The sequence below is a fragment of the Poecilia mexicana genome, unplaced genomic scaffold, assembly GCF_051168715.1.
Source record: "Poecilia mexicana isolate PSO_F unplaced genomic scaffold, ASM5116871v1 scaffold_5, whole genome shotgun sequence".
NCBI classification, from domain to species: domain Eukaryota; kingdom Metazoa; phylum Chordata; class Actinopteri; order Cyprinodontiformes; family Poeciliidae; genus Poecilia; species Poecilia mexicana.
In genome coordinates, this window is record NW_028263374.1 from 394,151 (window position 1) to 421,498 (window position 27,348).

Here is a 27,348-nt window from a genome sequence, read left to right on the forward strand (position 1 = left end):
CCTTAAAATGTCTAAAGAGGGAACAGGATTGGTAAATAAATATGAGTAGGTGTTTGATTAAAAGGGTGATTATGAAACAGCTCCAGATTCAATTACGGTTCATTACAAAATATTCTTGTCTCAAAGACAATTTATGATTCTAAATCTACAGTAGATAATTCGGTTACCTTACTTCAAAATGGGAAATAATATGTTGGAAAAGGAATAATCACATTTCAGCTTTGGTTTAAAACCAGATGTCATTTATTACGAGACTGTTTCATTTGGTTTCACTTTTTTTTTTCTTTTCTTTTCATTTGTATTGACATTATTGTTGTTTTTATTTTTTTCCTAATAACAAACCAAGTAACTAACTAATTTACTAACGGAACTAACTCTTGATTTCGAAACACATGCGTGTCTTGGACATGATGAAACTTTTAAAGTGGATATGATAATAATTGATTATGTAAAAACAAACTGATTGGACAACAACTGGCTCACAACATTTGTGTGCCTTAAATTTTGATTGAATTGATACATAAATTCAAGTCCAACAAAATATTTGATTTGAAACGCAAAGACATCTTACAGTACTGCATAATTTTTGTCTACATTTTTTACTCTCCTGCCTAAATTGATAAATTTTTCTTTTGTCGGTTCACACAGAACAATGACACTGCTTTTTAGGAAAGCAATCCAAATTCTGATCTGAACTCTTTCAAAAAATAAAACTTTTGGCCTTTGCAGTACAGTTTCAGTTGGACATTTTGGACATATGTACAAAAAAGAGTCTCTGAACAATATTTTGTTTGTTTTCTATTTACATAAGAAAACAAAAGGGGAAACGATAAATGATAAACATAAAACATTTCTGATAAATCTTTACATTTAGAACATCTCATAGTCTACTTTCAATTCTAGACAGAAGATTTGGAAAACTTGTGACACCCTGGAATATTTTAGTTTTGGAGAATAGTAACATGCAAAATTGCTTTCAAATTTTAAAATTATATCAACAGGGGGTGAAGAAGAAATAGACTCTAATTCCTAGTCGGTTTATAGATATGGTCAATTATGAATTTATTCATTTGACATTGGTATATTGTGAGATTATTTAATGAGCTCTTACAGTGCCTTCCTGCATGACTGAAATACAGAGTCATATAGAAGATCTTACTAAATTAAAATGGGTAATGTAAAACCGAATGGCTTCAATCAATATCTATGCCATGTTTATTTAAATATTCATGAATTTCCTGCATCACCTCTAATTTTAATCATATAAAGTTACAGTTGGATGTAATTGTTATCATTAAGAAAATTTTGTTTAAAAGTACTATAAACTTCTACAGAGCCCCTAAGGGGACATGGGCAAAAAATTCAGATAAAATGTGAACTTTTTAAATTCTAAAAAGAAAACTATACATAAATAAATACAACACTCAGCTGTTTTGAAAAATATCAGGATAATGGTAATATTTTTATTAATGGTATAAAGAATATTTGATTACAGTTCTCTTTTTGACCTAAATTATTAAGGAAATTTAACTAGTTGTCTTAAAGCGTGGCAATTTCACAAGGATACTTTTGTGTAAAATTGGACACTATTAACTTAATTATTTTAGATATGCATTTGAATAACCAATTTCTGAAAAGTGTATGTAGCTGAAATACTAAATTTGGTTTAAATTATTAATAATTTTTGAGTTTAAATTTTGATAGGAGTTGATTCCACAATCGGTTAATTCTGAAACATCTGAGGGTGAATCATCTTAACGCATTTCTATTTCTCTTTCTCTTTGGAGCTCAGAGACTGAGGCAGTGGCCCTTATCTGAGCAGCTCCAGTGACCCTGAGCCTGGCTGAAACAAAAAAAAAAAAAAAACTCTTCATCTACATCACAAGCTACAGAAAAGACATTTAATTTATAATTATGTGAGCAAAAGGTGGCATACACTTTTATTTTCTTAATTTACTTTGTGTTTTACTCTAGCAGTTCTGCTTCCTGTGGTCTGACGGACTGTAGGGGCCGGGTTTTTGTAGGGGCCTCCGCTGTTCTTAAGCCACGCTGACTTGGACATTTGCACTTTCTACACATGAATTGTGCCATCTTCTGCTGGACTGCTGTCTGAGAGCAAAGACCTACTGGACGATTCTTACACCTTCTACAGAGGTCAGTGAGGTTGGATTGATTTTTCCTGTTGTCACCTGAAGGCAGATTGCAGCTTGCAGGAACTCGCATTGGATGTTTGACTGTGATCTCTGAGGAAACACCTGGCTAAAGGACGAGACCCAGGCGTCATTTCTGAGGGTCTCCTATGGCAGAAAAGACCAACAGCTTCTGCCCGACGTGAGACGGAGGTTTGAAAACAATGATTCATCTGCTGTATCTCTCCGTCTCTCCCACACAAGGGGGGCCACATACTTTGTCCAGATTTTTCTGCACAGCGGGACTCAGTGCTGCCCTGGACAGATTCTGATGGGGCAAATGGAACATCACATGTAAAGTTGGACTGAGATTCAGAGGCGGTCCTGTTTGTTGCCATGGTTGGTCCTGGGATTTCCCTCAGTCTACAGGTTGGAGACAAAATGGCTGCCAACAAAACCTTGTAGCTCTTAATGGTTTTTCTAGAATTTTTGAATTGTGTGATGCCACTTTTTCTCACCTTGAGTTTATTTACAGCAACTTCATTATCTACTGCCTTTGCACTCTGATCTCTGCTATTTGATCCCCAGAATAAGTTTAACGGTGCAGCAGGGTGTTAGAACTCTCTGCAGTTTGCAGAAATATCGTTTGCCTGAATGATTATAACTCTGATTGTCCAACATCTGGCTAATGTGTTTCTCTCCTCCACCAGGACAACAATTGAAACAGGATAAAAGTACGGTAAAAATTGTTAATTTCCTGATTTACAAAAGCACATCCAACCACACTTGGTCTAAGTTCTAGTTGCCTCAAATTACAGTGGCTACAAATATAAGGACTATTATTTCAAGTTATGACTTAAATTTAGTTGGAATCCATTTCAAATCTTAGGAAAATCTACTCTTCTGAAAATTACTCAACCAAATTATGGGTTTACTGCACATTTTTTCAATCAACTGTTAAATTCTTTCACAGAGGTGTAAACACCCTGGTTAAATTACATCCAACTGTTACAGTTAGCAATGAAAGCAAATTTGGGCTAAATGATTTCTTAGGAGTTTCTGTACCGAAACATTAAACAGTGTTCCGATACAGAAACAGGGGGAGATGCATGGAATTACTCTATTCAAGCAAATTCTGAGTTAATCTAATATATTGAGAAATGTTTCAGTTTTGGGCCTCAGCAAAATATAGAAGAGGTTAAATCAAAATTCACAAATGTTTTAATCAAATGAGTTTCTAAAGTAATACTGAATATTCTGAATTGAATACATTGAAATTAACAATGATGTCAAGATTTTAAATTGTTTGATTGCTGCTTCTCTCATGCTATAATTCAAAATAATTTGTTTAACCAAGTCATGCAGAAAGGTCTAACCTGAACATTATATAATTTAATAAATCTAGTTGTATCAAATTTCTCCCCAAAACTGCCAAAAACATTGATAAATATGATCAACACTACAAAGGAGTGTAATTCAGTTAAACAAATATTTTATAGAAGGGTTTCAAGAGAACAAATTGTTCAAAGGTTAAAATTGTTGAACTTATGGGATTTAAAATCATGATGAGAATAAAATAAGTCAGTAAATATGGAGTGACAGGGCTAACTTTATTCTTGTAAAAAAAAAACAAAAAAAAAACAGGCTAATCATTCTTTGAGGGTTTAAAATGGGAAGAAAATATGAGGATTCACATAAAAATTGGTCTAATTTGGGATTTACAAATTAGCAATTATGGAACTGATTAAAGGGGGTCAAAAGGATTGACAGAATAAAAAAGAATCTAGTTCTATGTGTAATTGTTGATCCAATGCCTAAACATTTCTCATAATCATAATTTACAGTTTTTGGTCTGAGACAAAATAGGGCTGTCTTTTATTACATGAATGGAATATATTACAAGGGATCTTAATTTAACACGGATCATTAACTTTTCACACTATTGATGATATTTTACAAGCTTTTAGTATAGAGGGTTACTTCTTGTTAAATGAGGACTATTTGATTGAATCTCATTAAAATAACAAAAGCAAAAGATTTATATATGTTAGGATTCGGGTCAGTGTGAGTGGTCTTCCCTATAGAGGATCTTCGGAGGAGAGCTCTGACAGGCTGGCGCACCGGCAGCTGATTCCGAATGATTGACTGGTGGACCTTTAAGAAGCTGAGGAACAGTCGCTCATCGCTCGATGGTCCCACTTGTTGGTCAGAGTCTACCCAGAAGCCATACTTTAGATGCTTTTAAGAGACTTCGAGTAATTCTGTGTCTTCTTTCAGAAAAAACGATGAGCTGTCGGGATCAAGCCAAGAACCACGCCCGGACATAAAGATCGCCCCTGTCAAAGACCAAACATCTCCGCCTGCTGCTCTCCGCTTCCCTCTCCATCATTGGTCCTCAGAAACGCTGACAGATCCTAGCTTTTCCCTCCACGCAACCACCATCCGAAAGACAGTAAGCCCGTTCATCCAAACCAATCAAGATCTCTCATCTCCGCTCCCCACTAACATCTCCCCTCTCCAACAGATCCTGAGCTGAATCGCCTAACCATTCTGTGGAGCATATTTAATTGTACAATTGAACAACATTAAAACTTTCACTGAACAGTGTTTCCGGTCTTGTGTGAAACTTGCATGTGGGGTCAAGAGACTAAAATCCAACATGACAGAACCATCGAGCCAAGTTGACCCAGCAGGTACTCACACAAGACCCGCTTTGAGCTCAGCTGAACTCTTAGCTCCTCACGACGCCATGCTTCGTACTCTATTGGATTTCCAGGGACAGATAATGGATCAATTGAGAACGTCAGTCTCAGAACTGTCAAATAGACTGGACCAAAATCCTCAGCCTCCTAATGCAGCCGGCGCAGAAGCCGCCGCCGCCGCTGCCCCTCCACCCGGTGCGGGGTCTCCTATGCAGTCAACCCCAGCTGGGACGCACCGGGGCCGTGAGATTTCGCTTCCGACACCTGATCACTATTCTGGAGAGATTGGAAAGTGTGGAGGATTCATCTTGCAATGTTCCATCGTTTTTTGCAGAGCTCCAGACTCTTTTCCAGATGACTCCGCTAAGATGGCGTATATGATCGGGTTATTGAAGGGGAAAGCCCTGCGATGGGCAGAAGCTAAATTTAACCTGGTCTCTCTTTCTCAAACACCATTTGTTACCTTTCTAAGTGAATTAAAGCAAACATTCGGCTATGCAGAGTCTAGTTCGGAAATCACGCATCAGCTTTGGAACTTGAAGCAGGGATCCCGTTCTGCAGCTGAATTCGCAATAGATTTTTGCAGCTACGTCTGGGTGGAATGACGAAGCTCTTAAAGGGGCTTTCATTCAGGCTCTAAATGAGACGCTTAAGGATGAACTGGTCTACAGGGATGAACCACCCAATTTGGACGCTTTAATATCCTTGGCTATTAAGATTGATAATAGACTTCGAGGGAGATCCCGAGAGAGGAAGGGATCTAAACCTGTGTTTTTTCCAGACAGTTTCACTTCCGAGGTTGCCATGGAAACCTCACCGAACACTCTTCCTCCCGAGGAACCCATGCAGATTGGCCGCACCAAGATTTCCCCCACAGAAAGGCAACGAAGGCTAGAAGCTCGAGCCTGCTTTTACTGCGGTCTCTCTGGCCATTTTATCGCGGCATGCCCTGCTCGGTTAAAAGGGAAAGCCCACCAGTGAACACGGGAGTCCTGGTGGGTGGATGTTCCAGTTCGATCTCCCGATTTTCTCTTCCTGCCTCTCTTTGCTTCAATCAAAGGTCAGTTAACCTCTCGGCACTAATTGATTCAGGATGTGAACAAAACCTAATCGATAAAGAACTGGTTAAGAATCTTAATATACCTACAATTTCCCTTCCCGCTCCAATCCAAGTTTCTGCCCTGGATGGGGGAGTTCTGCCAGCAATTTCACAACAGACTAAACCTATCGAACTTCTAGTTTCAGGCAATCACCGAGAGTTTCTGACTTTCTATGTGTTTCCCTCTCCACAGAGCCCTTTGGTGCTGGGTATTCCCTGGTTGAGACAACATAATCCTCACCTTAACTGGTATGAGGGAAGAGTGGAATCATGGAGCAGAACCTGTCATGCAACCTGCCTGCTGTCGGCCTTGACGAATCCAAAACTGGACACTACTCCGCAGGACGAAGATGACGCCCAGGATCTGTCTAAAGTGCCCTCTGAATATCATGATTTAAGAATGGTGTTTAAAAAAAATAAAGCGCTTTCACTTCCTCTCCACCGCCCCTACGACTGCGCAATTGATCTCCTTCCAGGCGCTCCGCTGCCCTCCAGTCGACTGTATAACATTTCTAAGCCAGAGAGGGAGAGTATGCTGAAATATATTAATGAGTCACGGGCCGCAGGCATTATCCGCCCCTCTACGTCTCCGTTAGGGGCCGGATTTTTTTTTGTATCTAAGAAAGATGGTTCTCTCAGACCATGTATTGACTACAAATGCCTTAATCAGATCACAGTTAAAAATAAGTATCCTCTTCCCCTTCTCACGTCAGCATTTGAACCGGTCCAGGGCGCCACAGTGTTCACTAAATTGGATTTGCGAAATGCTTACCATCTTGTCCGCATCCGTGAAGGGGATGAGTGGAAAACCGCGTTCAAAACTCCGTTGGGCCATTTTGAATATTTGGTCATGCTATTTGGTCTGACGAACGCTCCAGCGGTTTTTCAGTCTCTTATTAATGACGTGCTGCGTGATTTTCTGGATCGGTTTGTGTTCGTTTATCTGGATGACATCCTGATCTTCTCTAAGAACATAACGGAACACAAACAGCATGTCAGATTGGTCCTGCAACGCCTCCTAGAAAACAGTTTGTACGTTAAAGCGGAGAAGTGCGAGTTTCATGTACCTTCCATCTCGTTCCTGGGTTTCATCTTGGAGAGCGGGCAGGTGAAGCCGGATCCGGAGAGAATTCGCGCAGTTCTGGATTGGCCGACTCCCTCCTCCCGGAAGCAGTTACAACGTTTTTTGGGGTTTGCTAATTTTTATCGGAGGTTTATCCGCAACTACAGTCAAACTGCAGCCCCCATGACAAGTCTCACATCCACCAAGATCCAGTTTACTTGGACTCCTGAAGCAGATGCGGCCTTTTCAGCTCTGAAGGAGAAGTTTGCTAGTGCTCCTATTCTGATCCAACCGGACCCTTCTCAGCAGTTCACGTTGGAGGTGGATGCTTCTGACTCGGGGGTTGGAGCGGTCTTGTCTCAAGTCTCACTCTCTGATCACAAACTGCATCCATGTGCCTTTTTTTCTCGCCGGCTGTCGCCTTCAGAGAGAAACTATGATGTGGGGGATCGTGAGTTGCTGGCTATTAAAATGGCTTTTGAGGAGTGGCGCCATTGGCTGGAGGGGGCTGAGCTTCCCATTGTGGTGTGGACAGATCATAAAAACTTGTCCTACCTCCAAACGGCCAAAAGGTTGAATCCTCGACAGTCAAGATGGTCTCTTTTTTTTTCGAGATTCAATTTTCTTATTTCTTACAGACCAGGTTCCAAGAATGTGAAACCTGACGCCCTCTCTCGGCAATTCTCCTCTGATGAGGGTGACCTTGTTGTGGACACCATAGTGCCGTGATCATGTATTGTGGGGGCGGTTTCCTGGGACATCTCCGACCTGGTCCTCAGAGCTCAGCAGTCCGATCCTGATCCGGGTACCGGTCCTTCGGGCCGCACTTATGTTCCTCTGTCTGTTCGTTCCCGGGTAATTCATTGGGCCCATGCTTCTTGTTTCTCTGGCCACCCTGGCACCAGTCGGACCACAGCATTAATCAGACGCTCCTTCTGGTGGCCGTCCCTAAACAAGGATGTTAAGGATTATGTTTTAGCCTGCCATACCTGTGCTAAGAACAAGTCTCACCATCAACCTCCCAGCGGTCTCTTGCAGCCCTTACCTGTTCCGGGACGTCCTTGGTCACACGTTGCTCTCGATTTTGTTACCGGTCTGCCTCCTTCTAAGGGGTTCACAGTCATACTTACCATTGTTGATCGTTTCTCCAAGGCCTGTCATCTGGTGCCCCTTAGAAAACTGCCCTCTGCTAAGGAAACTGCTCTCTTGCTTGTTAAACATGTTTTCAGGCTCCATGGGATTCCTATGGAAATCTTGTCTGACCGGGGGCCCCAGTTCATCTCCAAGGTATGGAAAGATTTTTGTGGTGCGCTCGGGGCTAAAGTATCTTTGTCTTCTGGTTTTCACCCTCAGACTAATGGGCAGACGGAGCGCATGAATCAGGAGATGGAATCTACGCTACGTTGTATGTGCGCCTCCAACCCCTCATCGTGGTCCTCCCATCTGCCTTGGGTTGAGTATGCCCATAATTGCCACATTTCCTCCGCTTCTGGTCTGTCTCCGTTTGAATGTTCTCTGGGTTATCAACCTCCTCTCCTCCCTTCAGACGAGCCTCAGAACGCTGTCACTTCAGTTCAACACCATATCCGTAAGTGTCAGCGCATTTGGAGGGAGGCTACTGCGGCTTTGAATCGGACCGCGGCCCAGAACCGTCGTTTTGCCGATAGAAAAAGAAAACCAGCGCCTGTTTATAGCCCAGGTCAGAAGGTTTGGCTTTCGGCAAAGGACATTCCCCTCAAAGCTGCACCTAAAAAACTGTCTCCCAAGTTTTTGGGTCCTTTTGAGATCCAGGCTGTTCTGAACCCCTCTGCAGTTAGACTCAAGCTCCCATCTTCTCTCAGGGTCCATCCGGTTTTTCATGTTTCCTGCTCAAGCCTGTGAAGTCTTCCCCACTTTGTCCACCTATTAATTCTCCCCCTTCGGCCTGTTACATCGATGGGGGCCCAGCCTACACTATTAATAAAATACTGGATGTCCGTCGTCGAGGCAGGGGTCTCCAATACTTGGTGGATTGGGAGGGTTACGGCCCTGAGGAGCGCTCCTGGGTTCCTAGGTCATTTATTTTAGATGAGTCTGTTCTTAGGAAATTTCACGCCTCCAGGGATTCGGGGTCGTCCAGACCGCCAGGTGGCGGTCATTGAGGGAGGGGTACTGTTAGGATTCGGGTCAGTGTGAGTGGTCTTCCCTATAGAGGATCTTCGGAGGAGAGCTCTGACAGGCTGGCGCACCGGGAGCTGATTCCGAATGATTGACTGGTGGACCTTTAAGAAGCTGAGGAACAGTCGCTCATCGCTCGATGGTCCCACTTGTTGGTCAGAGTCTACCCAGAAGCCATACTTTAGATGCTTTTAAGAGACTTCGAGTAATTCTGTGTCTTCTTTCAGAAAAAACGATGAGCTGTCGGGATCAAGCCAAGAACCACGCCCGGACATAAAGATCGCCCCTGTCAAAGACCAAACATCTCCGCCTGCTGCTCTCCGCTTCCCTCTCCATCATTGGTCCTCAGAAACGCTGACAGATCCTAGCTTTTCCCTCCACGCAACCACCATCCGAAAGACAGTAAGCCCGTTCATCCAAACCAATCAAGATCTCTCATCTCCGCTCCCCACTAACATCTCCCCTCTCCAACAGATCCTGAGCTGAATCGCCTAACCATTCTGTGGAGCATATTTAATTGTACAATTGAACAACATTAAAACTTTCACTGAACAGTGTTTCCGGTCTTGTGTGAAACTTGCATGTGGGGTCAAGAGACTAAAATCCAACATGACAATATATGGTTTAAGATTTCTGGTAAAGTTTCTATTAGGGATAAATCTTATTTACATTTCAAATGATATTTCTTTGATAAAACAGAACTGTGGGCAGTTTTGCACATTTATTTCATAATCTGATCTTTTAAATGATTTTTTGTTTGGTTTCTGATTTTGTCTGATCCTCTGAATATGCCAACACTTAAAACAAGCAAAGTTATTTTTGAAGGTTGAAATGTACAAGGTGTTACTGACTTTAAGCATTTCTTTAGCTATTATTAAGAGGAGAACTGAAATAACAGATGTTACTGATATATTGATTCTCTATTGGCTTAGTATGAAACTAAAAAAAACAAAAAAACTTGATCTTCAGCTTCAAGGAGCAGCCTTTAAATAAAAAAAAGAACATTATATGTACTAATCAGATGATGCAGAATCTTAAAGAACCTTCCTTGCTCTCCTCATCACCTATGGATGCTGCTGTTCCCTGCCTGAGGTCCTCGGCTGTTCAGTGCATCACTTCCAACATAGAGAAGGGCAGCGGTACCGATAGAACCCACCTGCCTATCAGATGGTTTCCCAGAACTGAAAGACGACCGTGGACCTCCAACTTTGTATAGTAAAAGGGCAGTACTAGTATCTAGTGACAAAACAACATTTTTTCATTCACTTTAATGTTCTTTATATAATCCATTGATTTCGCTTTTTGTTGTGTTTTTTCTGTTGCAGAATGAAGTCCAATCCTTTCTGGGTGTGCCGGGGTGTGAGACTGTGGGCGCCTTCCACGATTGGTGGACCGAGTTAAAGCTGAAACGCCACTGAAGCCTCCTGGGCACTGTCGGGGTTTCCTATCGAGCTGCGCCGGCTCTACATCTGGGCACACGCAGAAACTGATTTGACATAGATAGGGCTCGCTATAGAGGGACTGATATGATTAGATTCTATTACTATTATTGCATTTTACTTAGAAAGCAATTTTACTTGTTTCCTCATCACAGTTAATTCATATCAGTATATTTTGACTGTGCTGCCCTTGATCCTGATTTATTGCATTGGTTTGCTGTTTTATGGATGTGTTCATTGTTCTTTGCCTTTCAATACTGACTTTTAAGCTTTTCTTACCATTTCATTTCGTTTAACATTGCATCCTTTTTGTAGTTCATTAACCTTTAAATATTACATTGAAATTTCAATAATAAGTTTGGTTTATTATCTTACTAACACATTGTTTTACGCATCACTCATTATCGCTTCATTGACTTTAAGATAGTACCTTAACATTTCTAATTTTACTTTATTAAGTTTTAAGTAATATCTGCCTTTTATTCATTTTACATTTTATTCATTTTAAATATTAACCTAACACTTTATTCATTTTTGCATTTTATTAAGTTTTTAAATAATCATCCTACAATTCTATTCAATTTACATTTTGGTTAACTAACAACTTAGTGAATATAATTTTAATACTTTTTTACTTTAAAGATGAAAATTATATCCTAACACTTCACCCATTTTATATTTTCGTAAAATTTAACATTTATTCTTTTTAACTTGGAATACAAAAACATATAAAAGCTAAAAATTTCAGACTTTGTTCTTTAATAGTTCATTACCCTTCTATGGCATAGCGTTGACCTGAGGTAACAAAAAGAAATAATAAATAAATAAGCAACATAAAGGTAATAATAATATTTGGTTCCAGAAAGTGTCATGGTCCGACTTTATGATGGATGTGTAATTACAGATGATGAAGCTCTGACAAAACTGCAAAAATATTGTCTTCTACAAAAAAAATAAAAGAAAAAACAGTCATGCCATGGTGGGTTGACTTATGTTCCTCCAAATTTAACACTCTAACATCCTTTAACAATTTTATTTCCTTACATGTTCTTCATTAGATTGTAAGAGGGACATTGTGGTTTCGATCCACCGCCTAAAGAGGCATAAGGGTGCCCTGTCCGTTTTTACCCCCAAAATTGAAATGAAATGAAATGAGATGAAATGACATGAATGAAAGACAACATCAACGCCTGAAATGATGATATGTATGTCAAGATCTGTAAAAGCCTCGGGGGATGTTTTCCGGAAGGGACAGTGTCTACTCTAGGGTTTGTCTTCTCCTTTTTTGGGCTCTTTTAGAGCCCAACAGGGGGAATGTTGAGATGCTTTACCAAGGCCGAGAAAGAGTCACACGCTGTTAGACAAAGGGCCCATAGTAAAGAGTTACATTTTTGATTCTGTTAGACACCAAGGCCCATTTCTCAGAAAAACAGAAACTTATCAGGCCACAGAGACATGGTGTGATTTCAGGGAGTGTCTTCAGTCCATATAATCAGCTACCCTCCTCTTTCTCCTCAGACGCTGCACAGACTTCTTTAGAAACTCTTCTCAGATGTAATGGTAAAGCGTCTCCTTTCAGCGCTGAAAGTTAATAAAATAAGTAAAGTCTGAATGCTTTTCTTGGCTGATTTTATGCTCTGTGTGTCAATACAAATTATGATTCATCGATTGAGATTCTCGTTCTCAACACAGGTATGTGAATGATCTAATAATCGGACTGCTGATTGCAGCCAGTCCACATTATTAGCAGAACTAGAGGCCCCCAAAACCACATTTCGCTTTGGGCCCCATGGAGGGTTGGCCAGCCCTAATAGCAGAAATTTCTTGCTGGATGCTGACAGAATTTTAACATGATCGATGTGGTAAAACACAAAACATCCCTCTCTAGGTTGTCAGTTTGTTAAGTTTACAACACATGGACAACATTTCTCTGTTATTTTTCAAATGAGCTCAATAAATTTTTGTCAATACAGCTGGTGAAAGCCTGACTTACAGGCATATGCACTGATGGCAATTTGCAAAAACATAAGACATGTTGCTACTTACTGGATAGCAAAGAATATACAGTCCATCAATTTATCTGAGATTTAAGAAAAAAAAGAAAGCATTTACAGTAGAACTTTGTAGAGATGTTTTTTGTACTTTGGTGCTTGAGTTATTGTATGGCTCAAATAAATTATAAAATCAGAAGATTAATAAAGCATTTTTGAGCAAAATGTTACTCCATCAAAAAACTAGTTGAGGTCAAGGTCTTCAGTCTTCCAGCAATGATTACTAGAAGCACAGAGCATAAAAATTGCTTAAAAGAAAAAGACAGAATGTTTTAAACCGAAGAGCACGGAGTCCTGACCCGAATCCCATTGACAGAGCTGAAGTTTGAGGCTGTAAAAACAACTCTTAACAGCTTCAATGAATGGCAATCCCTGTGAAGAGTTTAGCAAACATCCATTCATTGGTGGTGTCCATTAAAAACCTACTGTTGAGGGCGGAATGATACTTTGAGGTCACAAGGCAAGATGGGACAAACCACCGGCTTCACATTAGCGGGATGACTTTTTGTAATATTTTTTGGAAGACTAAGAATGCAACTTTTTGGTTTTTACAAGTAGAATAAAGTTTTTAAAAATTTGGTCAGTGGGTGTTTAGATATGTGTGTATATTCATCACTCCTTTCCCCTTGAATATAATGTATACAGTTTTATTTGATCAAGTGGTACTTTATAGGGGAAAAAAAACATGGCTTTGCAATCTGGCATGATTTTTTTGTTTGTTTTGAGTTTTTTTTTTATCTGTTTTTGGTTTTGGTCAGTGGGGTGAAATTGTAAGATGGTAGGCAGATGGCAGGAGAACCTGATGCAGACTGCTGCAGGACTGTAGGACGGAGGACAGGTAGCGCAACAAAGATGGTGGAGCTTGAAGTTAGCAGTCATCAATCCAAACTCAGGGTTGTGGCTGGTTCTGGTCTGACTGAAGGTTTAAACTAAACCAAACCAACTTTATTTATAAAGCACTTTAAAACAACCACAGCTGATACAAAGTGCTGTACATTAAAACACAACATAATAATTAAAAAACAACTCTTACAGTTTAAAAACAAACAAACATACAGTTTAAAACTAGATCCCACTTGAGTTGAAAGCCAAGTAAAATAGATGGGTTTTAAGACGAGCTTTAAAAGTGGACAGTGAAGGGGCCTCTCTAACCTGCAAAGGCAAGTCATTCCATAACTTAGGACCTATGAAAGCCCTGTCACCTCTGAGCTTCCTTCTTGATCTCAGTTTAGAGAGATTTCACAGGTAGAGCCCAGGAAGGACTCAGGGAGACCACTTGGATTAACACTCGGACAAAAACTGACTGGCAACCAGCTGTTTATATCCATGAGGGTGAAATGAGGCTAGAGGAGTTGCAGGTGTGCAGCCACACCTGCAGGGTGTGTCCTCAGTCCTGCAAGAGATTTATTTGGCGCCCCCTGGTGGCTATCTGCTAGGAGGTTTAGAAGAGCCACAGAGAAATTTGAAGTAAAGGTGGTAGTCACTGTGTTGATCCTGGAAGAAGGTCCCCACAAGGGTAATTTTGATTATACGCTATATCCATCCATCCATCCATCCATCCATCCATCCATCCATCCATCCATCCATCCATCCATCCATCCATTTTCTTACACCCTTGTCCCTAGCGGATTTGGGAGGGGCACTGGTGCCTATCTCCAGTGAACGATTCGGGCGAAAGGCGGGGTACACCCTGCACAGGTCGCCAGTCCATCGCAGGACAACACAGAGACAGACAGGATAAACAACCATGCACACACAAACTCACACCTAGTGAGAATTTAGAGAAAACTATATTTGAGATAAAATGGGCTGTTCTTATAAAAATTTATATTTTTAAAACTGGATAATTTAAGTGACAGATCCTGAAGATTCCATTCAAAGAGCCATCAGTCCCATCACTTTTTCCAGTCTTGGAGCAGAGCCTATAGGTGACAGATGGGAGCTGGGTAATATTGTATTTAAATCAGTTTCCTTGGTAACAACTTTCCTCAACAGGTGTCTGTATTTCTATTGGCTGCATGACTTCACATCATGATATAGTTTGATAGCGGCCGTATCCAAACTGAGCAGATTGTTGCACAGAGGTGAAAGTGGAGCAGAATAAAGAAGACTTTGAATTGATTCTGTTGGTTAAATTTATTTCAGCTCTGACTGTTTCATGTCTCGGTGTTTTTATAGGAGTGTGGATCTTTCAGATCAATTTGAGACGTAATTTTGATCATGATTCATGTTTATTGTGTCCATGTAGCGTGGGGCACTGGTCTTGACTTGTCTTCGTCTTGACTTGTTCTCAGGTTAGGTGGTCTTGACTACAAAACTGGATTACGCACTAAGAGCATTATAGAACATGTAAAATATAATGTCAGAAATGAATTGGTGGTAGCGGGTGGTAATCTTTTTGTCAGGTCCTGGTTGTGTTGAGTTGATTAATTGATTCTAGTCTCATTATTATTCAGTGTTGCTGTGTGTGTTTCAACCTTGTTCAGTATTTCTTAATGATTCTAGTTTTCTGTATTTAATTATTCCTTGTGTCCAGTAATTCTTTGTTACTCTTAGATTATTTTTCTTAGTTTCTTTATTTGCTCTTCCTCACCCCTTACTATCATTCTCTCTCTCCCCTCACACCAGCAACCCATTAGCTAATTACCTCAGTTTTTTGTTCCAGCGTTCAGCCTTTCAGTATTTAAACTCTTCTCCTGCTCTCAGTCTTCACTGGTTCCTCCCATTAAATTCCCTGTTAGTATCCTGTTATATTTTTCCTTGAGTTTATTCTTTTTGTTCTGCTCTGGCTCCCTGCAGTTTCTTGTACATTTTTGTAATTAATATAAAATCTGTTTTATGGATGACAGGTCTCCTTGAACTAATATTTGATACTAGTACTCATAGCAATGCCTGTGTGAGTTAGTGAGAGCATCTGGATATTAATATGAATTATTCTTTGTTTTTCAGCAAAAATTCTATTTTCCTCATAATCATGGATGTCAGAGCAGACAGCTATGTGGTCAAGTGTCTTCAATTGAACCATTCTGCTCTGCGAGGAAAAGATTATTTCGACGTTATTCAGATGTCATCTGTATTCTTAGGATGCATAGCACTGACAGTTGGCTCTCATTCTAAAAATAGAACAAGTTAATGGGAAGGTCATAGAAGGGTAAGTTCATAAAAATTGTACAGTCTTAGCAAATGCATAGTTGTTTAACAAGGCCGCAGTAAAAAAGAAAACCACTAAATTCTGTTATTGAAGCCTTTGTTTAAGATAACCCTAAACTTTGCATAATGCATCAGTGTAGCTGCTCTGTTTTTGTCAAAGACAGTCCCTGCTCAACATGCACACCCTTCTGAATCACTGCAGCTGGAAACAGAAGCTACAGCTCTTTATAAACACAGCAAAAGAAAACAGTCAACAAGAGATAACAAGAGACACAAAGCTTCAACATAAAGGTAACTGAATAAAAGATAGAGCTGAAAAGCTGTTTTGACTTAAAAAAATAAAATGATGAAAATCTCATTATACTCATATTCAAAAGTGTAGTGATGTCATCCAGATTTCTCCATCTTTGCCTTTTTTTATAGTTATATTTTTCAGATAAACAACCAGCACACTGCAAAAACACAAAACCTTACCAAGTATTTTTTATGTAGTTTCTAGTGCAAATATCTTTGTACACTTGAAATAAAGCAAAACTAACCTACAAATTACTTTTCAGCATAAATATGAGCTTGCAATAAATAAGTAAATAATAATAATAAACCAGTACCAGTTCCACTTACAGATTTTTTTCACTTACAACACGACATTTTCCATGTTAAAAGTGAAAAAAATCTGCTGGTAGAACCAGATTTTGTTTTGGTTTTATTTTTACCAAAATTTGCGAGTTATTGACTCAAAACAAGCTCCTGATCTTGTCAAAGTTACTTGTAAGTTAGTTTGTCTTATTCCTAATGTAATAATTTATTTGCACAACAAGCTAATCAAAATTAAGTAAGATTTTGTGTTTTTTGCAGTTCAGTCAAAAGATTCCCTGAGGAAAATGCACATTACAGTTTTGAAATAATTGTATTCATTATGGAATAAAAAGCTATTTAAACCACTGTGAAATTTTTAAAGTATTTATCCATAAAATCTATTGGGAAGTCTCATTTATGATTTTTTTGATAGAGCAAAATCCATGTTTCCATTGGTCCCAGCAGGTCATCCAGGTCCTGAAGAAGCATAGCAGCCCTAGAAAAAGCATATCCTATGTCAGTCCATAGGATATGAACCAGTGTTGTGTTCAAGACCACCTAACCCGAGACCAAGACAAGACCAAGACCAGAGTGTATCGAGACCGAGACAAGACCAAGACTTTTAGGGTCCGAGACCAAGTCAAGACCAAGACCGAGGAAAGTCGAGACCGAGTCAAGACCAAGACCAGCGGCCATGCTACATGACACAATAAAATGTAAAATATGATCGAAATTGCTTCTCAGAATAATCTGAAAGATCCATATTCCCATAAAAACACCTAGATATTAAATACTTAATACATTTTACCAATATTAAATATTCCATTTCTGTGTTACAATGTGTGATGGTCTCGTGCCATCCCTAAAAACATAACACCCTGGGAATTTGCCCATATTGCTCATATAAGAATCCACCACTGTTGCACCATTAAACATAGCAATTGAGGCAATGCCCTGATGGTAAATAACACTCAACTATGAACACTGACCAAGGAGCAACAAGCAAGAAGTAACCAAACAGAAGGCGCTCATCGTGACTGTTTTCACTCTCTCTCCCAGTACATGAAGCCAGGTAGTCTGACACCATGGCAGACATTACAGCTGCCACTTTGAACAAAAACAAAGAGCAATGTGCATGCTCTGCGTGCTCTTTCGTTCTTGTGTTTTAGTTATTTGTTCATTTAAATATCAACGTACATAATTAAATAATGATGCAGTGTACTCAGAGCATTACTAGAACAAAGAACGGGTGTTCTGTCAGGTCAGATCGTCATACGCTTAACACGAACTCACGGTGTTCTGTCAGATCAGCATACGTTGCCAGATAGTCGTACTCTTAGCTCAGACATGCATACGCTGTCATTACCATATGGTTTTATTTAATCAGCAACATAGAATCATGACGTAGATCATCATACACTTGGTTATTAACAGTTGTATGGCATCCAGCTGCAGCCAGACCTACTTTAAATACACTTTGAAATGTAAGAGCGGAAATACTATCTAAGGAGTTGTTTGGCGGAAAAATGACACTGGCGCCTCGGCGAAGACTTTGGCTTCGCACCAGGTCAACCTGACCAAATTCTTTCCTTCCATTTGCGTGCAAAGCGCAAATGGAGCCAGAATTTACTGGAAAGGATGTCTGTTTGTGCAAGATAAAATCAACAATTTGAGATAAATTGTTCTATTCAGCAATTCTGAAATGGAGCAGATGTTGAGTTCGTGAGGTCCAAAATATTTTAAAGGTCGTCCAATACACACTCAGTATAAAGCGTGCCAGAATCTTTCTGCAAAACAACAGTTGCACGCCATTGGTTGAAACTTTCCAACACACACTGATGAAGATGGAAAAATATAAAACAGGTCGAGATTAAGACTTCGGAGAGATTTTTTGTGACAAGACGATGATGATGAAGATTTTGTATTGAACTGAAGAAACTGTAAAGAGGAAGCCGTGGAAGTGTAATAAATCTCCAGCTCGTCTATGGCCTAGCAGCAAGAACTACGTCTCTGTGCGTTATTTCTTTTACTTAGATATTTAAGAGTATAGCCACCTTTCTAATCCTCAATAGAAACCACGACAACGCATGTATATCTATCTAGTTATATTATGTCATATTATAAACAATTTAATGACTTATTTTCGTCATAACTTGTTGCATATGCTGAACTGACAACTCCACTGACGGTCGGACTTCTTAAGGCGCATGCGCTGGCATGGTACTCACTGCATGTATGCTAGGAACATAGAATCGTGACGTAGATCTGTTATTAACAGTTGTATGGCATCCTGACTTAGCGGTTAAGTGAGTTTTACACGGGCGTGTGTTGTAGCTGACTCCAGCTGCAGCCAGACCTGCTTTAAATACACTTTGCAACCATGACAACACATGTATATCTATATAGTTATCATTGAAAACAATTTAATGACTTATTTTCGTCATAACTTGCTGCATATGGTGAACTGACAACTCCTCTGACGGTCGGACTTCTTAATGCGCATGCGCAGGCATGGTACTCACTGCATGTATGCTATTCTGACAGTGTATGGTAATCTGATAGAACAACGGCTCTCAGTGAGTGACACTCCAGTCCTATCTAATAAATAAAGAGCCGTGGAGAAGAATCGACTGTTTCTGAATGTCACATCACTATATTGCAGACTTTTGGACATAGCTGTCCTATATATGCGACAGGTCAGTCAACATCTCCGCACAATAATTCAGGCAGTGAGTGACTTTTTTTCATCACAAATTCTTATGTGTCTCTGTACAGCTAGCTTTGCTAACATCACGTTAACGGGGCTTACCTTCTTTGAGCTACTTTTCTAAGTGACGAAAATAGTTAGACGTTGTCCCCATCGTCTCTGAAAGCGAAGCGCTGCAGAGTTAGCTCTGGCCATCGGATTTCTTACTATTTATGCAGCGCTATTATATTACTGACGATTAGACAAACATTTTCTGCCGCTGAGAGAAAACCACTGCGCATGTCCTGGAGCGCCGCGTGCGAGTGAAAGGTGGGGAGGGGGAGGAGGGAGGAGGGAGTAGCGCCGCGCGCGAGTGAAAGGTGGGGAGGGGAGGGGGAGGGGGAGAAACACGTAGTTGCTTGGATTTTAATCAGTGAGTTTTGCATCCACTGAAAACAAAGATGTTAACAAATAAACTGGACAGTATGCTGCACGTTTAGTGATATTTTCACAGTTGCGGTCTCGACTGGTCTTGAAATAAAATGCCGAGTCCTCAGAGCCCGAGACCGAGACAAGACCGAGACCAAATACGGTCGAGTCCGAGACGAGACCGAGACCATCAGAAAACGGTCTTAAGACCGGACTCGAGACCAAGACCGATCTCGAGTACCACAACACTGATATGAACACAACTTGTTGTGTATCATCAACATGTTCTTTTAGATATAGGAGACAAATGTTTCTGTTTCTTTCAGCAGTTCTTGTCATCTTGGTCTTTGAACTTTTTAGCCTAAAAAGGTTTAGAAAGTACGTTTTCACATAGGACATAGTTGGTTTTTATTTATTTATTTTTTTTTCTTTTATTAAATACAAGTTGTTTTGTTTTTGGCAGTTTGTCTTGTTTGGTATAAAAATTTGTACACATTTATTTATGACCAAAAAAACAAACAAACCAGGTTAAATGAGCTGAAATGATAGGATTGTACTGTATGTGTTTTAACCACTGTAATACTATAAGAAAGTCATAATGAAATCTTCTTAAGGTAACACACTGAACTCTGGAAACATACACAAATGATTTTCCATATTCTGTCACTTAGAAGGCTAAACTGCCACTCCTCTCTAAACCCTGACATTTGTCTGATCACATTTATTTCCTATGAAAAGAAATCACATTACATCAGTGTCTACTTCTCGACAGGATACAGTACCGTCTTGTTCAAACGACAGGGGCTTTCTAATTATTTGCACACAACTCTTTCATCATGAAGGGAATTCTCTTCAAAATGACAAAACTTTGTTGGATTTTTCTTGAGGTAAAACCATAAAAAGCAGCTACTGACAAATTTCTAACCATGAAACTGAAAGATGGTGCATGAAACTTTTTCTTTGAGAATTCTCAAACCTGTTCATATATAAAGCATAGAAACCTAAAAACATAAACTTATTTTCGCTCATTTAACAAAAAATGTTTGAACAAAATTAGTGAAAACACATCCCATAATGTTTGATCACCTTTCTTTGTCAAAATAACTTCAGTCAGATGCTTGTTGTAGCCAGTCATTCTCATGGCCTCACTCCTTGCTCTTCGCTTTGAGATGTTTGCGTTTCCTGCATGTTCAGCCTGTTTTACCTCACAGCATCTCAACTTATCCAGTGAAAACCGGCTGCCTCCTCGGTTCATTTGAAGCTGTGGTAGGAAAGAAGATGCCATTTATCTAATTTAGAGTAATTTTTTCCTTATTCAGCAATAACAGTCTCTCTTTATAATCAAAGACATTTTGCTAGGAATGTAGAACTTTACATTCTTCCCCATTAAGACTCAAAGACAAGAGCAATCCCAGGTTTTTTTTCCTGAACTGTAGCTCTGTTACGCTATATGTTGTATAACTTTAACTCTCAATAGTAATTTTTTTGAGATTTTATATTTCAGACAACTGCTTCTTTCACATTTTCTTCTATAATTTAAACATGAACTGACTGTCTGATGAGGTTCTATTAAGATTAATAGCACCCCATCTAGTCAGCTTTTGGCAATTTGATCAGAACGTAGGGCAGTCTGTCCATTTCTCTGTTAGTTTCAGGCTTCCTGTGGAGTGTAAAGTAGCCTAGCCTAGTGAGATTAAACTTTGTTAGCATTTGTGTAGCGGTGGTATAATCCTGCAGACTAGCTGTGGTGCACAACTGTGATATACCCATTGAACGTTCCGACACTCCTATGAGCATTTCCGTGGAAACATTCACCAAAACATCACAATTGAACACCATTCAGTTCAGTGAGGGTTGTCTGCGAACGTCCAGCGAGGACACTTGAAGATTGAGGCTAGTGGTGCTTATGTACAGGGGCCCGGTATAGGGGGAAAAAATGATGACAATTCTAGGGGCCCTGACCAACAGGGGGCCCTAATTTATTTATTTTTTTGTTTGTTTTTGTTCATAGAAATAAAAAAAATAAAAAAACTGGGGCCCTGTCAATTACAAAATTAATCATATTGTATTTTCAAAGATTGTTTTTAGCAGTAAAAATGTAATGTTCCCACTCCCAGATCAAAAAAATCACATCCATCTTTGCCCTGAACACCCCCGTATCTGCGTTAAATGGTTCGTTCCTGCTTGGAGCGCTTCACCGTGACGCTGTTCAGCTGCAGACAGTGGAAGACACGAACGATTGTGGCAGTTACTATGCTGCTAAGACAAGTTGTAAAATCAGGTTTTCAAAAAAGAGAGCGAGAGAGAGAAAAAGGCAAGAGTGTTAATTTTTAAACCAGTTTTTCTCTATGAGAGGTGAGTAGACTGTGTGAGATTATCAAACATTTTGCATAGTTAGCTTAGCTACAAACTACTGTTTGCCTCCTTTTTACTAGCATTTAATGAATTAAGGAAAGAAATTACCAACATACTCATATATTTAACTTGTCCCTTGTACCTTTTACCACTTAAACACATGGTTCAGTCAGCAGCAGCTCTAACCCACGTCCCTCCTGACCTGTTCTCTTCTGAGTGGAATTAAAGCTGCAGTATGTCACTTTTTTCTCAATATTTTTTTCACATATTTTTTAAAACTGTCATTATGTTGTGACAGTATGGTATGAGAGGTATTCTGTGAAAAATCTATTTCCTCTGCCTTCTCCCAGTGCTAGAAACAACCAATCAATGGCAGGAGAGTTTTAGTGCTGTCAATCACAATCTCATGTGGTGCTGTTCATTCTTCCTCCCCCTCGATTTGTGCCATGCTGCAGATAGCATAGCACAGAGCTGTGCAGATTCAAACTGTGAATGCTCAGTTTAGTTAGCATAGCTACCAATGACGGCAGATTAACAGTTTCTTGTAATGATAAGTTGTTTCTTCACCATTTAGCAGTGAGTGAATGAGGCTAATTCACAGTGCTAAGAGCGTCCTACTAGTTCTGATTGGTTGTTTTGGTCAGAACGGTGCATTACTTTAACCAGTAATAGTAATTCAGGAAGGAGATGGAGGAGATTGATTGTTTTCACAGATTATCTGTCTCATAACAAACTGCTACAACATGGTGACAGCTTTAAGAAATATGGAGACAACATATTTTTTATTAAAGTTATGTACTGCAGCTTGAATAAAATGCAACTACATAGCATTTTTAAAAGTCTGGATTGCTTTATGTGTAGTTGCACATTCCTTTTGACTTGCTCATGTGGAGACATTTCATTAATCTAAAACTAATAGAAAAAATGTAAGCAACCTACTTGCATACTGGATGTGGACTGTTGGATGTTGAATTCATGAGCAGTAAATATTGTGCTAATTATCAGTATTGAACGAAAGAAAGCAAGGCAGATGTAAGCCTTTAAAATTGTGATGCATTTTATGGGTCAAATAGACTCAAAAAATTGTAACAGCAGCTGCACAGGGGGGCCCAAACAAATTTTTTAGTCAGGGGGCCCACGATTCCTGGCAGCGCTCCTGCTCATGTGCATGAGTTTTTATGGACATATACAAGTAATCTGGTGAAGCCTTGCTTCTTAGGGGATTAAACAAAGGATCAATTCAAGATTGTTATTTTCCAATGGCGTTGTGTCATCCTGCACCATAAAAACAAAATGCAAACACCCAATAGTGTGAAGAGGGTTTAGACGTTTAGATTCAGACCTGTTTTACATGAATCACCAGACCGGAAAATATCTAAAATAACATGTTGTATATGAATCAGTCATTAGAATGTAATTCTAATTTTTATGCACCGGTTAGATGAACCTTTGCACTGCCGCCCCAACGTCTGAGAGAGCTGCAGTTGGTTTAGTCGTTCCTACATCAAGATAGGTACAACACTTAAAGCTGTTGATACACTGTTTATCTTGGATGTAGTAGAAATCATAATAGTCGAAACATGAAGTAATCAAGTGGTTTGTCCAGAACACTAAGTCTTCAAGAACATGAAGTGTGTGTTGCTTATGATATTGAGCTGTTGCATGTTTGTTTATGTGAGAACAGATCACGAAAGTACTTCTTTCCATTGAGAACTCATTAAGGGCTCGGGACTTTACACTCAGTCTCCTCTATCTCTTGTTCAGATCACTGTGCTTGTTAAGACACAGACAGTATCCACAGGGAGAGCCCCACCGTTCAGTGCATACATGTTATGTACAATGGATGGCGTGAAAACTATGATGACTGGTTAAAATAGATGGTGATCTAATAAATAATTTTTACAAGGACATCCATGCAAGCCTGATGTGCTGGATCAAGGGTGACTTGGTCCAGCGCCACAGCACAAAAGCTGGACAACAGTCTGACTGTGACATTCATTTATGTAAGCAAAACAGCAATAATCCCAGGAAATCTTTATTTTTCCCACAATGCATTGTAAGACATGAGGTCAAACATTTTAAAGTAATTCTGGCATTTGTTCTCTTAAATATACAGCCAAAAACTCACCTGATTTTATATTTGTAATAAAAGAGAAGATGATGAAGAATGTGTGTAAAACATAAAAAGAAAATATTTCCCACTCAAATAAAAGACGTGGGTGTGTACTGTTGAATCTTCGGACTGACAACTATCAACTTCGCACATCGGGTTCTCACTCACGGTGCGAAGCAAACAACAACAACAAAAACAAACAATAAAGAGTGAAAATTGTTTTTTCTAGCAAATTTTCAACCTTCGTACTCAGGATTTTAATTCACATTCAGAAATTCTGAGAAATAATACATTTATATAAACAAAATCGAAATAGTCAAAGGAAATATTTATTTTTCCCACAATGCATTGCGGCTGAGAGATGACAAACAGACCATAATACCCCTGGAAAACAGCTCCATGCGGCTCTGGGCTCCGTTGCTATGGTAACTAGAAAAATTGCTGTTACTAGTGAAACAGCCGTGAGAATGCGCCTTGTGCTTGGTTACTTCTTGTTTGTTGCTCCTTGGTCAGTGTTTATAGTTGAGCGTTATTTACCATCAGGGCATTGCCTCAATTGCTATGTTTAATGGTGCAGATAGTGATGGTTTCTGACATGAGCAATATGGGCAAACACCCAGGGCGTTATCTTTTTAGGGATGGCCCGAGACCACCGCGGATTGTAGCACAAAGATGGAAGCAAAGCAGAACAAATTTTGTTCTGCTTTTAATATTGGTAAAATGTATTAAGTATTTAATATCTAGGTGTTTTTATGAGAATATTGATCTTTGAGATCAATTTGAGAAGCAATTTTGATCATATTTCACCATTTTATCGTGTCCTGTAGCGCGGGGCACTGGTCTTGGTCTTGACTCAGTCTCGACTTCCTTCGGTCTTGGTCTTGACTTGGTCTCGGACCCTAAAAGTCTTGGTCTTGTCTCGGTCTCGATACGCTCTGGTCTTGGTCTTGTCTTGGTCTCCGGTTAGGTGGTCTTGACCACAACACTGCAAATTGGTACAAAACCAGAAATATTTTAAAAAGTGAAACATAGCAAAACAAATAGCATAAAGGAGCAAAAGAAGCAGAACATTTTGATATATGAATTGTTAAAATTGATTAAAGTTTGCAGAAGACCTTTGCAGACACACAGCAAAAAGTCCAGTGTTGATTTAACTCCCACAGAGTTGATATTAACATTTTTTTGACGTTTATATAGTCCACACTCTTATGTGTTAAATTAACACTTTCAAAATAGTTACATGTTTAACACTGGATCAGAGTAAATTTTTAACTCACAAAACAGAGTTAAATTAACTCTGTTTTGGATGCAATGGTTAACACTGATAAAATAACAATTTTGTTTGTGGTAATTTAACACTTTCAAGTGCTAGAAATTTACTCCAAAATGTGTAACTTCATGGTTCTGGTTAAAATGTATTATAATAAAGTAAAACTAAAACAAATAAATCAATTTTAAACAAATGTTTTATTTATGCAGCTGTGTTTCCAACATTTTAAACTGTTGTACAGTGAACAACATTCAATAGCATTCCATACAAGTTTTGAATATCTAAAGACTTATAAAATTTTTGATCTGGGATTTTCAGAAGATATCTTTCACTATAAAAATACCCCTGAAAGCATGAAAATGAACAAAGGTCTCTGTAAATAGCTGTTTAGGTAACAAAGGAAAAAGTGATTGCCAATTAATAATATATTGCTTATCTTGCTCTTAAGTCCCCCACTCCAGGTGATTCCTTCATTTTGCCAACATCAATGTTATTCAATGCAAAAATTTATAAAAATTCATTAATGCAGGTTCATTAGAGATAGCACAAAATGTATTTTGAATAACTCATCAAATGCTGCAAGAAAGCAGTTTGTTTGGCATGGGATGAGTCACTTATCCAAGATGATGTAGAGGATGTCAATCTTGCTCTGCTGACAACACACAGCAAGGAGGTATGGCTGCAGACCCCGTTGGTCCCGGAGATGTTCCTCTGAACTTCAGCATGACTAAAATGGAAGAATACATACACCAAACATAAGAAACCAGACATACGGCCACAACCATTATAAAACTTTAAGGATTCATAAAAACCAATAAAAGAAATTAATATTTTCCCAGACATACTCAAAGCTGCCATTTAATCACCTGCTGAACGTAATGTATATAAAAGCAAAGTGATAAATTACTACACATACTTTTATTTCAATTACCTTATAAAAGACAGCAAGTCTCTCGACTGCATCCCACGCACTGATTCCTGGAGACTTCAGGTGGTTTTGGAAGGAGATGTCACCATCCTCAAGTACTCCTCTCTGATTGGTTTAGCAGGAAGATGCCTAACAGGAGATTTCATTTTAGTGAAAAAATTGGGACTTTTTAAAAATAGATTTAGAAGTGCAAAAACACACTTACCTATTTTTATCAATCCTGTGAGCATCAGTATGTTCACCACTTGTCTTCTTATGGCATCACTGAGAGTTTCTGTTGTTCCACACTCCTGCAGAACTTCTTCACCACCAGACATCATTTTGTAGGGCACTTCAACCAGCTATGAAATGAAGAATAATTAAACAAAGAGAAATACATGGAGAATTTAGATTACCCAAAAATGGCACAACATGTTTAAAGAGTTTAGGGGCACACTGAAATCATGTTACCTTTTTAGCAGACACTCCATTATCAGCATTCTCAGGTTTAGACAAAGCAAAATATAACTTAAGTCAAGTGTTCCTCTCAGTGCCATACTCCTATGTACGTAAGAGGACGTAACACGTCAGCGTTGCTAATTATTAGCCATGTGAATGTACAGGCTGGTAGCATTTAAATTACCATGGCCAAAATTATGATTTTAAATGATAGAAAAATATAACTTTAATTTTCATAAATACACGGCCCGATAATTGTGTGTGTGTGTGCGTGTGTGTGTGTGTAACCCTTTTGCTGCTAACAAAAGGATTAGCAGCAACCCTTTTGTCGGTTGCTGCTAACTAGCAACCCACAAAAGGGCTGCTAGCTAATACATCGAGTATAGCCGTTGCAAAATAGACGAAGTATTAAATTAGTGGAAAAAGTCACATGACTATCAACTTAAAAGCGCTTAACCAAAGATTTAAGAAGTTGTACTTACCGTTTAGAACAACAGGAGAAGAAAAAAGGGAGCGGTTATCAAATGGGCTCTTTGCACCTCAGCTTCCGCGTTCGGGGTAAAGCGGCTCGATTGTTTCCGATCCAATACAAATATCATTTACATTAGGTGCTTGCAGGGCTTGGCCAAGGTTTGTACATCGATCCGAAGCCCCAACAAGTCAGCTGGAGAAAGGTTTTAAGATGTTCGCCTCATTATACATTCACTGACACGAAGGTGAGTTTTACTTAAACTTTGTGGCTAACATTAACGTTAGCTTATGC

At 39.3% G+C, this 27,348-nt stretch overlaps 2 long non-coding RNA genes across 3 annotated transcripts; one reads left to right on the forward strand and one right to left on the reverse strand.

Annotated features, from left to right (window-relative positions):
* The first annotated feature begins 2,726 nt into the window (after nt 1–2,726).
* On the forward strand, nt 2,727–4,736 carry LOC148159565 (uncharacterized). Of its 2 annotated transcripts, XR_015762948.1 has the most exons (3): nt 2,727–4,334; nt 4,407–4,581; nt 4,654–4,736. It is a non-coding gene; the product is annotated as an uncharacterized LOC148159565 (long non-coding RNA). The 2 variants fall into 2 exon arrangements; XR_015762947.1 differs by having other exon boundaries at nt 4,407–4,736.
* Nucleotides 4,737–25,397: 20,661 nt separating this feature from the next.
* On the reverse strand, nt 25,398–27,100 carry LOC106908308 (uncharacterized). The gene is made up of 3 exons (XR_015762797.1): nt 26,353–27,100; nt 26,151–26,276; nt 25,398–25,946 (listed from the first exon to the last, which is right to left on the reverse strand). It is a non-coding gene; the product is annotated as an uncharacterized LOC106908308 (long non-coding RNA).
* Between the last annotated feature and the right edge of the window lie 248 nt (nt 27,101–27,348).